At 38.8% G+C, this 16,106-nt stretch overlaps 1 long non-coding RNA gene across 3 annotated transcripts in view; it reads right to left on the reverse strand.

Annotated features, from left to right (window-relative positions):
- Positions 1–16,106, reverse strand: part of LOC132369014 (uncharacterized) — an 87,997-nt gene that overhangs the window by 61,950 nt on the left and 9,941 nt on the right. For 2 of the 3 annotated variants that reach the window (XR_009504213.1, XR_009504212.1), the window contains exon 1: positions 7,681–7,882. The exons of the other annotated variant lie outside the window; for it this stretch is intronic. This is a non-coding gene — a long non-coding RNA (uncharacterized LOC132369014). Of the gene's footprint in view, positions 1–7,680; positions 7,883–16,106 lie in introns of those variants that run through there. 3 annotated transcript variants of the gene reach the window in all.

The following is a 16,106-nucleotide window of genomic DNA, read 5'->3' on the forward strand; positions in this document are numbered from 1 at the left end:
AAGATAAATGTGCATTTTCTATGAGAGAATAAAAATTAGCAGGCTATAAGCACAGCAAGAACTTATTAAATGGCATGGAAAACTTATTCATCATCAAGGGAGTAATTATCAGGAGACTCAACTGAGTAAAACTAGAACTTCTCAGTGAACCTGAGCTATAAATAAATTTGGGCTTGGAAACGTATCCCTAAATTCCTGCAAATAGTCAACTGAATCTTCATGTTTTTTTCTGAGACACTTGACTTTGCATACAGACCTTGCCTGACGTTTTTTTACACTGATTGTAAAAGTTAGAAGCAGTACACTGGATTTCATTCCACAGGACCACTAAAATTCTGTGGGAAGGATTCAGGTGACTGTGGCCGGTTTCCAGGCAGGAGTTCATTCTTTTCTGATTTGTTTTCCTGGTGCCCAGCACAACACTTGGCATATAATAGATGCTCTACAAATACTGACCTAATTTAACCAAATATTGTCACCCTATTTCAGAGGAAATAAATCTGCCTTTTGCTTTTCCTTTTTAATTTTTATTTGTAACAAAGTAATAGATGCACATAATTAAAAAGTCATGGCTTATAACAAAAAAATCACCAGCTTGTTCTACCTTGCTACCCCCCAAATTCTGCTCTCCAGACACAGGCATATTCTGCTTGGCCAGCTATTTCTTCTGATATTTCTATCCATATTTGTGTGTCAAAGTCCCCACAAAAAACTGTCTTGATAGAAAAGTTATAATCTATTTTGATTTAAAAAAAGAAAAGAGCTGAGTTCAATAGAAATTTGACAGGCAGGTAGTAACTGCCTAAATGAATGCAGTCGAATGAGTTTCCCAAGGGCTTGAGCCCTTGGGTTGTATGAGGTCAGTTGCCAAGGAGTTAGCCATGGCGTGGTTTAGGTGGGAATTAGCAGGTGGAGTCTAGGCAGGGATTGGTGGACATTTGTAAACCCACGCATATTCGAGGTAATTGGTTTGACACCTGAGGTGAGGCTAGTTGTTGAAATCATGTGTAACGTATCCTTCCAGAGCACAGGCGTACCAAAGAGCTGCTGTTAAAGGAACTCTTGGTGATATTGACACTGAAAGTGCAAAGGAAAAGATGCTGGAGGCTGATCCAAGCTTAGAAATGAGCCAAGGCATAGAAGATGCGTGTTTCCTATTGTAAGTTCTACAACGAGAAGGTAAGTGCTGTACCTTGATAATTTTTTTTTTTACATAGAAATAAAACACTAACTCTCAATGTATCTAATGTTTTACATTATAATGTACTAAATAAATACTACCTTTACTATTATTTCATTTCCCCATACATTTATAACTGATAGTGAGAGAGTTTAAACGTTTTGACAAAAATTTTAAAGGTCACGGAACAATGTTATGAATATAAGCTTATCAGTTACGAAGATTGTTTTGCACAGTTTCAGCTCACATGGCTATTTTTATGGTCCCACACTCCCCTGCAAGGCTAGGACAGCCTGTAAACAAAACTGAGAAAGGCCTGTTTCCTCTCTCTTCCCTATACCTGCCTGCCCTCTGCTGGAGGTGCCAAAGATTAGTGAAATTGTCCAAAGACTGTCAAGCTACACCCAGGTGGTTAGCAACCTTTTATTCTGCCCTGCCCTACCTTTCACTGCCACCCTTAAGGCATGAAAAGCATCCCCATCACAAGCAAGGATGTTCTAATTCTCAGTTGGATTAGTCATTTTATCCACACGTGAGGAAGACTCTGATGTCTATAAACAATCACCAATTGCATAACTGAATTCTCTTAATTCTGTCTTCAGATTGTAGCCTTCTGAGGCAAGCCTCTTGTTGGAAGAGATGTCAGAAGTTATTTAGTCCAATGCTGGCTGATGCCAGCATAAACTAACATTTTCACTTTTACTGCATGACTTTTACTGAATAACTAAAATATTTTCCTGTGTTGTAAATGTGAGCTCAGAGACCATCATCTTCCAGCAGAGACTGGATTTTTGACTTATGCCAAATTTCACTTGACATTTTCTTCTGTTCAATTTCTACGATTGTCTTTGCTGCCAGGACAATTACTCTCAGAGATGTTTAGCATTAATAGCTACTTAGAGATGTCTCTTGTGACTGATATGAAGAACTATGTAGCCTTTCAGTTTCTTTCCAGAACTTCCAGATCTGCTTCCAGACTGAGTTCCAAGATATTATATTAATCTCCTCTTTCACCCCCAATCCTGCACCCACCTCCAGTTTACATTCCCACATACAGCAGTATCACTTCCCTGCCCAGTGATTTAGCACAGGCTAAATCCACTGGAAATGCTGAATAAATTTTTTGTTAAATGTGTGAATGAAATAATATATTTCTTTTCCTTAGTGGAGGAATCGAGGTTAGTATCACTCAGTAATGAGAATAAGAATTGAGGTGTAGGCAAATGACATATCTGTAAACTTACAGAAGACTATTAAGAGCTCTGTTTGCTCAAAAGGGGAGCAGGTTATAGAAGATTTAGAAATATGAACTTCTAAAATTCTTTTATCTGCTTATCTCATATTTTTGTTGTTTTCAAAAGGACATATGTGTTTATTTATGTAAAACAGTCATGTTAAGACAATAAAGGGAATAGGTTTAAAAGATAAAGTTAGACGTTGTCTTAAAGCTCTGAGATTCTGAATTATCTTTTTTGTTAGAACTCTTGGACAGGGGATGGTCATTTATTTTCAGATTCTGAAATAACTTCTAACAAATATAAAAAGAACAAGGTAGTGAATGTTTTTATTTCCAACCTGTCAGTAGTTTGCAAGTAAATTAACATGCAGTGTGGCTTCCTATTACACAGGGGATTTTTTTCTTTGTGTTTTGTTTTTAACATCTTAATTGGAGTATAATTGCTTTACAATGGTGTGTTAGTTTCTGCTGTATAACAAAGTGAATCAGCTATATGTATACATATATCCCCATATCTCCTCCCTCTTGCGTCTCCCTTCCACCCTCCCTATCCCACCCCTCTAGGTGGTCACAAAGCACCGAGGCGATCTCCCTGTGCTATGCGGCTGCTTCCCACTAGCTATCTATTTTACATTTGGTAGTGTATATATGTCCATGCCACTCTCTCACTTCGTCCAGGGGATGTTTTTCAAGAATTCTGCAGACATCTCTGACCATAAGGAAAGTTATCATTATTCCCATTTTATATTTAGAGAAATAAGGCAAATGAAGAAATTGAAAGAAATGCTTAATTTTACAGTAGATCTGGGAACAGAACACTGGGGCCATTGATTTTACTTCATTAGAGTAGTGATTTTTTTTTTTTTTGCTTATATACTCCCTAAAATAGTTTTGAAAAACAATGTGCCTTCTCATACATTTTTTGTTTACATCTGAAATTTTTCCTCATAAATTTAGATAGTAGCAAAGGATATAGCCCTATTATGATATTGACACTTAAAAAAACCTGGTGCACCACTCTGTCGGGGAGGGGGAGATTTCCCTCCTACCCCTCTTGAGTTTTTTTGGCTGTTCTAGTAACTAAATTGATCCAAGACAGATTAACAGGAGAAAAAAACAAATTTAATTCATATATATGGAGGTCTTATAGAAGTAGGAGCTAAGAAGTGGCCAAAGGAGGCAGCTTTTATACCTTTGAGACAAGGAGACAACAAATTTGTGAGGAATTGACAGAACAAAGGAATTTAGGCTTGGATGCTTAATTAGTGAGGAATCCAAGCAGAGGTTGGGTTTGGGTAGTAAATTAGCAAAGGAGCAACAAGCTTTGTTTGTACAGGCTTCTCAGCCCTGAATTCCCCATCTCCAGCAGTGAGGCTGTCTCTCTACCGCAGAGGCAGGGAGGGCCCCCTTCCCAGGGGAGATTTATTTCCCGCTTTCAGGGAGACAGAGAGGAGGAAGATCAGAGTGTTCCTGCACCGGCTGTTTCTCAAACAACATTAATTCAAAATAATCAATATGCCATCATGGCGTATTTGGGGATGGCCTGTCCTGAGACCCAACAGCTCTTTTTAATGTATACAATATAATCTGAATACCAAAGCAATTTTATATGCTTACTTTTAAAAACATAGGATTTATGGCAACATGGATGGACCGTGAGGGCATCATGCTAAGTGAGATAAGTCAGAGAGAAAGACGAATACTGTATAATCTTACTTATATGTGAAATCTCATAGATACAGAGAACAGACTGGTGATTGCCAGAGGTGGGGAGCGGGGGTAGGACAAGATGGGTGAAGTTGATCAAAAGGTATAAAAAGGTTATGAAATAAATAAGTCATGGGAATATAATGTACAGCATGGTGACTATATTTAATAGTACTGTGCTGCATATTTGGAAGTTGCTAAAAGAGTAGATCTTAAAAATTCTCAACAAAAGAAAGAAAATTTCTAACTATGTATGCTGATGTTAACTAGATGCATTGTGGTGATCATTTCACAATATATACAAATATCAAATCATTATGTTGTACACCTGAACCTAATATAATGTTATATGTCAATTATATCTCAATAAAAATATGAACAGTCTCTTTTTCAACATTAGGAAAATTTACATTACCTATTTCCCCTTGAACTTGTATTTCTATTTTACTTTACCCACTGAATTTTATTGTTTCTATTTGAAAGTTTAAAAAATTAATCATCTTATCATACTCTTCTGTAACAAAAATTATGTATATGTTGAAATTTAAGATATTTGCTTCCTGTATTGGTAAAGCTGAGTGTTAAATTTTTCTTCTGCATTAAGTTATCATCACTGTTATTAGTATGCAATTAAACATAACAACATAACTGAATTATTAAAATTGATAATTATTAAACATAGTAAGTAAAATGTTATTGGAACTATATCGCTTAATGAGATGGATGGAGCCTTTTTCCTTTTAATTAGTCCATATATCCATAGATATATAGACTATGTCAATAGAAATTGACAGCAAAAACAAATTACTGGATATTTTTACATGTAGAATTTACGGAAAATTGTATTAATGACTGTTTACAGTAGAATCCACAAGTATTCTTGTTAAGTTAATATACATCTAATAAGTACATGATAGGATAGAATAAACTGGTAGAAAGTGGTTGAGCAAGAAGAACAAGCAGGAAATGCATCCAAGTAAAAAATGAATATAGAGTGTCTATGTTTATGCAATAGTTTATTACAATTTTTCTCTTATGAGTCTGGATGAGTATACAAGAAAATATAAAACGCTCACTCACTTCTAATATATGTTTTGGATACTTGAAAATGTAATCCTGCTCAGCAGATAATCATGGGAATTTTTATCTCTTCTTTCTTGAAATCATGCAGCTGAGACACAAACCAGTGCTTTGATCAAGGCCGTGTCCCTGTAGACACTCACACCCTGGAATCAGGCCCCCTGGCAGGACTCCAGATGGGTGAGAGGTTTGCCTTATTTTATGAAGTAGGATAAAGGTGACTGGGAGGGAGGAGCTGGGAGCACGAATTCTCAGGCGGATCAGATTTAAGCATGAGTAATACGGAATTTGAGGGCCTGGAAATCGATCCCCTTAAAACTGTCCAACATACTCAACTCCCACGACTCCTGCACCAACCCTAGTTTGAAGTCCACAGTAGAGACCTCTGAAATCCACAGTGTATTTTAAGTTTAAACTTTTTAGAAAGCCCAGAGACACAAAGCCTGGCTAGGAAGCTCACCAGGCTGTCCTGTGAGAGACCTTCACATAAGCTTGAATCATTATGTGACAATGGCCTTCCTGAGGGAACTGCAACCTTTCTGACAGGATACTGAACCAGTAGGATAGGACACGGGGCAAACAAAGCCTGATGGATGACTATACAGTGCTTTTAATAGCTTTCCATCTTTGAATGAATGTTTATTTCCATAAGGAAAAAAAAAAAAACACTGTTACATGTGAACTGGCTGCCCGAGTAGTAAAATAAAAACCAGAATGTAATGGAAAAATTCAGACAAGGTCATAGTCATCTTAAATACATATATTTATTTTAAGATCCCTTGAAGGGCTGGAATTCAATTGCTAAATGAGCATTCTTTTATCAATCTAGAGATGAAATAAAACTATTATGCCATTTTTCTAAGGTATTTAATAAATGTGTATATTATAATCTAGAGTATCATAATTGTGATTAATCATTCTAGGTCATTAGAGAACATTTCATTATATTATAATGATTTTTAGCCCCTATTTTTGTTATTTTATTAAAAAAAATTTTTTTTTTTGGCTGCACCACGCGTCTTACAGGATCTTAGTTTCCCGACTAGGGATTGAACCCGTGCCCTTGGCAGTGAAAGCGGGGAGTCCTAACCACTGGACCACCAGGGAATTCCCCTAGCCTCTATTTTTAAATTGGCACAATTTATAAGGCGTTTATAAAAGTTTTTGAAAAAATTCAATCCAGTGCAAAAGGAACAAAATGGACAACCTGCCCTTGAGATTTAGGCAATGTAAACAGATGGATGTGTAGATGGCATACTCATTAATAAGAAGGTGGAATTATGTTGGAAATAAGACTTTGGAGAGTTCCCAAGATAGCAGAGTAGAAAGACCCTGAGCTCACCTCCTCTCATGGGCACACCAGAATTACAACTATTTACAGAACAACTCTTGATTAAAAAGACTGGAACCTATCAGAAAAGATCTTCTACAACAAAAGATATAAAGAAGGAACCACAATGAGATGGGTAGGACGGATGGAGTTGTGGTATAAGTCAATTCATACCCCGAGGTGGACAGTCCACAAACAATTACAATTACAGAGAATAATTACAATTGCAGAGGTTCTCCCCAAGGAGCTAGGGGTATGAGCCCCATGTCAGGCCCCCCAGCCCAGGGATCCTGCGCTGGGAAGATGAGCCCTCAGAATGTTTGGATTTGAAGGCCAGTGGGGCTTACTTTCGGGAAACCCAGAGGGCTGTGGGAAATAGACACTCCATTCTTAAAGGGTGCACACAAACTCTAACGTGCTCCGGGTCCCCGGGGATAAGCAGTGATTTGAAAGGAGCCTGGGTCAGACCTCCCTGCTGATCTTGGAGAGTCTCCCAGAGAGGAAGGAGGCAACTGGAGCTCACCTTGGAGACAGACACTCGTGGCAGCCGTTTTGGGGAGCTCGTTCTACCACATGGACACTGCTGCTGGAAAGTATCATTTTAGAATCCTCCCTCTAGCTTACTAGGCTCAGGGACCAGCCCTGCCACCCGCCAGCCGGTAGGCACCAATCCTGAGACTCCTCAGGCCAAGCAACTAACTAGGCGAGGAGACAGCCCCATCTACCAGCAGGCAGGCTACCTTAAGACCTCCTGAGGCCACAGCCACCCCTGGACATGGCCCTGCTCACCAAAGGACACAGGACCCAACCCCACACACCAGCCTGCAGGCACTAAACCCAGGACCCCCAGGGCCTTGCAGCCAGAGACCCTGGGAAGCAGCTCTGCCCACCAGTGGGTAGACGTCAGCCCCCAAATCCCCTGGGTCCTGGCCCCGCCCACCAGCAAGCCTGCTCTAGCCTCGGGACCAGCCTCAACCACCAGAGTCAGACACCAGCCCCAGGACAACCACAGCCCCACAGCCTGCCAGTGGTCCAGCACCAGCCCTGGGACGGGCTGGGCCCTAGCCTGCTCACCAGCAGGCCAATACCAGCTCTGAGACACCTTGGGCCCTTCAGCCAGCTGCCCCAGGATCTGGCTCTACTCACCAGTGGGCCAGTACAAGCTTCGGGACACCCTGGACTCTGCAGCCAGCTGTGTCAGGAACTGCCCTACCCGCCACCAGCAGTCTGTCACCAGCTATGGGACCACTGAGCCCTGCAGCCAGACCCCAGGACCCAGCACTGCCCCAAGAACTGGCTTTACCCACTAGTGGGAGGGCACCAGCCCTGGGATCTCCTGGGCTCAGACTCTACCGACCAGTGAGTCAGAACTAGCCCAGGGCCCCCTAGGGTTCTGCAGCCAGCTGCCTCGTGACCCAGCCCTACCAACCAGTAGCCAAGAGCTTCCACACAAGGCAGGGCCTGGCAACCAACTGGACCAGGGGCCAGCCACACCTCCCAGACCGCCCACAGTAGTCAGCCTGCCGTAACAGAAGGACTCATGCAGCCCACATAGGGGACACCCCTAGAACATTTAGCTCTGGTGACCAGAGGGGAGTGCACTGCTGGGACATATAGGACATCTCATACAAAAGACTACTTCTCCAAGGTCGAGAAATATAAAAGAATAAAGAGCCCAGAAATAGACCCATGTGCTTATGGTCAACTAGTCTATGGCAAAGGTGGCAAGAATATACAATGGAGAAAAGACAGTCTCTTCAATAAATGGTGCTGGGAAATCTGGACAGCTACATGTAAAAGAATGAAATTGGAATTTATTTTCATACCATTTACAAAAATAAACTAAAAATCGATTAAAGATTTAAATGTAAGACTGGAAATCATAAAAGTCCTGAACAAACACATAGGCAGAACACTCCTTGACATAAATTATAGTGACATTTTTTTGGATCTGTCTCCTAAGGCAAAGGAAACAAAAGCAAAAATAAACAAATGGGACCTAATTAAACTTAAAAGCTTTTGCACAGCAAAAGAAATCATTGATAAAACAAAAAGACAATCTATTGAATGGAAGAAAATATTTGCAAATGATGCAACCAACAACGGGTTCATATCCAAACTGTATAAACAGCTCATATAACTCAATAGTAAAAAACAAACAACCTGATTAAACAATGGGCAGAGGACCTGAACAGACATTTTTTCCAAAGATGACATACAGATAGCCCCAGACACATGAAAAGATGCTCAATACCACTAATCATCAGGGAAATGCAAATCAAAACCACAATGAGATATCACTTCACACCTGTCAGAATGGCTATCATCAAAAAGACCACAAATAACCAGTGTTAGTGAGGATGCAGAGAATAGGAAACCCCTGTACATTGTTGGTGGGAATGTAAATTGGTGCAGCCACTGTGGAAAACAGTATGGAGGTTCCTCAAAAAACTAAAAATAGAACTGCCATATGATCCAGCAATTCCACTCCTAGGTGTATATCCAAAGAAATGAAAATGAATTTGAAAAGATACATGCACCCCAATGTTCATAGTAGCGTTAGATACAGTAGCCGAGACATGGAAGCAACGTAAGTGTCCATCAACAGATGAACGGATAAAGAAGATGTGGTATTTACAATGGAATACTACTCAGCCATAAAAAAGAATGCAATCTTGCCATTTGCAACAACATTGATGGACTTGGAGGGTATTATGCTTAGTGAAATAAGTCAGACAGAGAAAGACAAATACTGTATGTTATCACTTATATGTGGAGTCTAAAAAGTAAAACAAACTAGTGAATATTATAGAAAAGAAGCAGACTCACAGATATAGAAAACAAACCAGTGGTTACCAGTGGGGAGAGAGAACGGGAGAGGGGCAAGATAGGAGTAGGGGTTTAAGAGGTACAAACTACTGTGTATAAAATAAATAAGCTACAAAGATATATTATACAGCACAGAGAATATAGCCAATATTGTATAATAACTATAAATGGAGTATAGTCTATAAAAACTTTGAATCACTATGCAGTACATCTGAAACTAATATAATAATGTAAATCAACTATGCCTCAATAAAAATTTTTTTAAAAAAGAAACAAGGCTCTGATTTTTTTAAAGTGTTTACTTTGCCCATACATTCACCTTCATTTTTCTCAGTCTACACCATTTCCATATGCTTGGCTCAAATATACACTTATTACTAAAATAGCTGATTAAGTTGTCCTAAAATTCTAATTCAATAAATTTATTTTCTTATTTTCTAGAATTAATGTAAAGTTGACCATTAAACAATGCAGGCGTTGGAGCACCCACCCCTGCACAATCAAAATCTGAATATAACTTTACAGTCGGCCCTCCATATATAGTTCTGAATCCCTTGGATTTTTTTTTATTGAAAAAAGTCCACGTACAAGTGGACCCATGCAGTTCAAACTCGTGTTGTTCAAAGGTCAACTGTATATATATATGTATTCAAAGAGTGTGTTTTCCAGTTTTATCTATACCTGAGATAATGTTAAATGGGCTTTTTATTCACATTCAGCAATTGAATAAGTCTAAAATACAGAGGTAAAAATTGACATTGGATAAACTGTGATTCTGTGTCCAGATAACTAAAATGATATTTTCATGTTGCTAAGGAACAGTTTCTATTTAGTTGGAACAAAACTTCCCCAATATTTTCTGTTCCTCTCAGTCCTATGAAATAATCCTTTACAACTCAGTAAAATTATAACCTGAATATGGGTTGGAGTACTGGTTTTTATTTACAAATGCAGAGATCCCTGCTGTTGTAGCCAGCTGTGGTACCAACTCCTGGTATTCACAGCCTGTGGTGTCCCCTCCCACACTATACCAGGGTTGGTCAATAGAATCTGGCGGAAATAATGGTATGTCACTTCTGAGACTACCAGAAACAGCACTGCTCTCTCTCTCTCTCATCACTTGCTCTAGGGGAAGCAGTGATGCGGGAGGGCCCTGTGTTGCTGAACTAAGCCTGTGCTCTAGTGAGCGACTTGGGAAGCAGATCCTCAAGACCACATCAGGCCTCGAGATGGCTGTAGCCTGGCTTGACTGCAACCTCACGGGCAACCCTGAGCCAGGGCCACCCAGCTAACCTGCTCTCAGACTCCTGACCCTCAGAAACTGTGAGAGAATAAATGTGTGTTGTTTTAAGCTGCTAAATTTCGGGGTAATCGGTTGTGCCGCAGTATGTAACTGAAAAACTACCTAGTAGTGCTACCTATTGAACATGTTACTTAATTATTCTTTACTCTGCATCTATCATTTTTAAGTAGACCATTACTTTGCCATTAAGGAAATATGCCCTAAATTAGTAGTTCTTGATAGTGGTGCTTCCCCCCTCCTCCCACCCTGGGGGACAACCTAGAACTTTAGTTGTCACCATGATTGGTGGAGCTTATTGGCTTCTGGTGAATGGGAGCTAGGGGTGTTAGACATCTGCAATGTGCAAGATACTTCATTTCAAGATAGTAAAGGAAACAGTATAAAATATCAATATTTATAATAAAAAGGGGATATTGTTCTAATAGAGTTCAGAACTACTAGCTTAAAGAGAGGTATGTCCTATTTTTCATGGGGAAGGGTAAATGAAATCTGCTGATCTTTTTTTTTTGAAATGGTCCATAATGGAAAGGTAAAAGAAGCCAGGAATCTGTCGTGTGGAATGTAATTTGCTCAAAAACTTGAATATAAGAATATAAAATTTGTAATCATAAAAATGACATTTGAAATGGTATGTATTTTTTAAGAGAAGGTAGTCTTTAGTTTTAGGTAACAGGATAGTTTGTGACAGGTAGAATTACACACTAATGGAAGGAATACGGGTCTAGTGAAGCAGAGAAATGTCAGTTATGGTCTCACTGCCCAGTAGCATCCTAACTTGGGCAAATCCAAAATTGTGACAGGAGGGCAAGGCAAAAAATTACCGTACCTTGATGATACCTTATTTGGTACAGTTTTCATTTTTATGGGGACCTTAAAAAATGCATATTACTGAACTGATCAAAGATTGATTTGACATGGCTCACAAAATAATTGGAATCTATATGTCTTAGAAAAATCTAGGCCTTTACAGCATTCAGAGTAATTTTTTCTTTGATGTTAAATGCATTTTCAATCAAATATGATGTAATACTCTAGGCTTATAGGATTTTTAGCAAACTCTTAGAACATGTCAAATGAATTAGTACTTGGAGTGATCCCATTTGGGTTGATAAGGCAAGTTCCCACAGTGGGAGGTGGGACAGGGAAGGGCAAGGGATTTTCTGGACCAAAATACAATTGACCATAAATGCCATCTTCTTGCAGGGCAGTATACTATAGGACTGAAAAAGTAAGGCAGAGTCCCTGCCCTTGTCTTTTGTATCTTTTTATGTAGTAGCTTATTATTTTTTAAGCCAAGTATATGTTTACATAAAATTTTAAAATCACCTTTTTTTTTAGTGTTCAGTTCTATGAATTGGGACAGCAGCATAAAGTTGTATGACTACTATCATATTCCAGATATGGAACAGGTCCATCACCTCAAAAATTCCTTTTGTAGTCAAGACATCCACCTATTCCCAGCTCTTAGCAATCTTGGATCTGTTTTCTGTCTTTACAGTTTGACCTTTCCCAGAATGTCCTATAAATGGAATCATACTGTAGAATGAAGCTCACACGTTCCCATCCCCCCAACCTAGAACCAATTTGGATTATTGCATGAACAAGAAATAAACTTCTGTTTTGGTTCAGCTATTATATAGATTGAGGCCAATATGTCACAGCAAATAATCAGCCCTGACTAATACACTCTCCTTTTCTTTCCCTTATCAAATCACCTTGTCAACATGCTCTGATTACAAGTCTTTGACCAAGTTTGTCAGTTATCTGTAGGTCACTCATAAGAAACATTTTTCCAGGCCTTTGCCGTTCATGTGCAGATGAAGTTGAGAAGCTAAAAACTAGATGAGATTTAGAAAAATATTCTTTGTCTTATTAAGTGTTATAAAGAGTTTATCTGATGTATTGACTCCAAATTATTACTAATTCACCTGTAGTGCTGTGCTGGGAAATTTTCTGGGGCAGTGTCCAGGCTAATAGGAAAGAATACTGTGATTAATTAGCAGTAGCTGTCATGAGCAAGTGAGGTAAGAGTGATGGCATGGGTTCAAAAAATTTCATCATCCCTGGGGTTAAGCCAATGCCTTGGATGCATTCAGTAGGCCTTTCCTAGCAATACACCCCAGATTCGTAAGTCTCAAGTAAGAAGAACTTACCATGAAGGCAATATCTTTGCCATGGCTCTTATTTATAGGAATTGGTGTGATTTATTGGCAGCTGTAACAGGCCAAGTTATAAATGAAATATAGATTTCCCTCTGCCTAGATTCTGCTTGTTTAGTTCAGAAGTCAGGTATTTTCAGGACTCAAAAGTTCTAGTAAAACAATTTGAAAGCACACATACTGTTACTCCCCTGAACAGTGGCTAAGCAGATGATTTTATCCTCTAGGCTGCAACCTGGTATCTTTAAATCTATGACCAACTGACTCCCTGTTTGGTTTACAGACCAACCTGAAAAATACAAGGAAATAAAGAATAGGAAACATTCCTTTGATATAAATAAGCCATGGGTGGTTAAAAAGCAGACAGACCCCCTCCTTTCTGCTGTGGGAATTAGAGTTTACTTATAGTGGCTCTCAAGTGCTTGGGTTTCTTAAACTACTTGTTCTTAGTTACTATTTTCTAGATGACAAAATGATGAAGTTCAGATACACATACCCAAGTCCAACTAATACTTCACCCAAACAAAATCTCAGCTTAATCTTTCTAACAAACACATTAAAGATTTTCTATTTTCACAGGACATAAGAAAGAGTAAAATCTCTCCACACACAATAATATCGATGAATTAGCCAAGAAGTTCAGGTTGTTTCTAATCATGAGGGAAGAGTCGGACACATCTAAATTGAAGGATAGTCTGCAAAATAACTGGCTCAGAGTCTTTTAAAAAGCCAATGTCATGAAAGAATTAAAAAAAAAAAAAAGAACACCGTTGAGGGGTGGTTTTAGATCCAGAGACTACAGATAAATGCATAACAACTAAATGCAACGTGTGATCTTTGTTTGAATCTTGCCTAAAACAGAAGCAAACAAGCAAAAGACAAAAATGATATTTTGGTCTATTGGGGAAATTTGAATATAAACTTCATATTAGATAATAGGATATATCAATGTCAAATTTCTTGAGTGTGATTACTGTAGGAGAAGGTAGAAGAATGCCCTTGCTCTTAGAAGATGCTTGCAGTAGTATTTAAGACCATGGTGTTAAAATGTCGGCCACTTACTCTCAAATGGTTAAAAGAAATGTGTGTGTATTATAGAAGGAGAGAGCAAACAAATGTGGCAACAGTTGGTAAATCCAGGTGAGGAATATACAGTAATTTATGGTTCTAGTATCCCAACTTTTCTGTAGGTTTGAAAATTTTCAAATTAAAAAGTTGAGGAAAATAAATAAATTGAGAAAAATAAGGTAATTTATGTTTTGTTTTTATTTCATCAAGTTCAATATCTAAGGTAGGGATGGCAATTGGTAATTTTAGATGTTTTAAATTATAAAAATAAGCAGAAAACTTGGGAAGTGGGGGGAATTACCCTATCATTTCTAACACAGGGATTATACTTTTCCTTTCCAATCTGTTCCTCTGTGCATAAATACGTGTCATCACATTATAATAATTTTCATCTAGTTTTCCATTTAATATTATATCTCAGCATTTCCTATAATATTATAACTTAAACACTTATAATGACTACTTTTAATGATTCATTTGAGGGAATTCTTTTGAGGGAATATATATTTTCTTTGATAGTTCCCCAATTTAGATTTCTAATAAATAGTGTTTCAATGGGCATCTTTGTATGTAGCTTTTTCTATATTGTGGATTTTAGTTTTGGTATAAATTTCCACAGGGGAAATTGCTGGATCAAATGACCATTTATGGAAGACTAGAAACACTTTGCCCCGATTCTTTTAAACTGCCAGTGAGATAGTGGGAGCTTAATAAAAGTGAGCCATTTCAAACAGTTACATTTCTTTGAGCTGGAGTATTTTCAGATTGTTAACACCCCTCCCTTGCCCCCCTCTTCCACAACTAACTGTGGGACCTTGGGTCTCTCTTTCCTACTATCTACTCCTTTAGATGAGTTTTTTCAACCTAAGATCCTGGGCACCCAGAAGTCAGTGGGTGTGACAGGGTGTCTTTAAGCTTTTCAATACTTCACCAGCCTAACAAAAATCATACATATACTCACAATGAAAACTCAAGTGAGTGAGCTTAGAAGTGCAGTCTCTGGCCCCAGTCAAGCCTGGCCTGATGACTACAGCCCAGCCAACAGTCCATCGGCCACCTGAGACCCTGAGCCAGAACCCAACTGAGCTGCTGTCAGGTTCCTGACCCTCAGAGATTGTCAGGAGATAATAAATGTTTGTTGTTTCGGCTGTCAAGCTTTAGAGTAATTTGTTATGCTGCAATAGGTAACTGATACAGATTTTGGAAATGAGATGTGGCCTTACCAGAGACACAAAATGCGGACAAAAGACATGAATAAGTACTTCATGAAAGAAGATATCTAAGTGATCAATGAGTAGATGTAAAGAAGCTCATCATTCGTCGTCAGGAAAAAGCATGTATGAAATACCATTAAACACACGCCAGAAAGGCTAAAATGAAAAAGACTGACAGTCTGAGTGTTGGTGAGGATGCAGAGGATCTGGGACTCTCACACATTGCTGGCAGGGATGTGAAATGGTGCAATCACTTCGTAAAACTAGTAAAGTTAACATAAACCTACCCCTATTGACCCAGAAAGTACACGCTGAGGTATATACCAAGAGAAATTACTGGATACATCCAAAAAAAGAGTACATAAATGTCCTTAGCAGCTTCATTCATTATAGCCCTAAACTGCAAATAACCCAAATATTCATCAGCAGGAGAATGTATAACAAATTGTGTTATACTCAGGCAATGAAATACAGCAATAAAAATACGTGAAGTATATATACAGCAACTTGGGTGAATCTCAAAAGCATTATTTCAAGCAAAAGTAGTACATACTATATGGTCCCATTTATATAATATTCAAAAGCAGATAAAACAAGTCTATAGCGATAAAAATGAGAGCAGTCATTACTTCAGAATTGGTAAGTTGTACTGACTGGAAGATAGGAGGGAATTTTCTGGGGTGATAGAAATATTCCACAGTTTGATCTGGATGGTCACACTAAGCTATACAAATGTGTCTTAGCCCATCTGGGCTACTATAACAAAGCACCAGAGACTGGGTAGCTTATAAATACCTGGACTTTATTTCTCACAGTTCTGGAGGCTGGAAGTCTGAGATCCGAGTACCAGCATGGTGAGGGTCCTCTTCTGGATCACAGACTTCTTGGTGTTACCCTCACATGGCAGAAGGTGGCAAGGGGGAGCTGTTTTGGACCTCTTTTAGAAAGGCCCAAATCATGAAATATCTGCCCTCATGACTTAATCACCCCCCAAAGGCA

The sequence above is a fragment of the Balaenoptera ricei genome, chromosome 7 (assembly GCF_028023285.1).
Source record: "Balaenoptera ricei isolate mBalRic1 chromosome 7, mBalRic1.hap2, whole genome shotgun sequence".
Classification (NCBI taxonomy): Eukaryota; Metazoa; Chordata; class Mammalia; order Artiodactyla; family Balaenopteridae; genus Balaenoptera; species Balaenoptera ricei.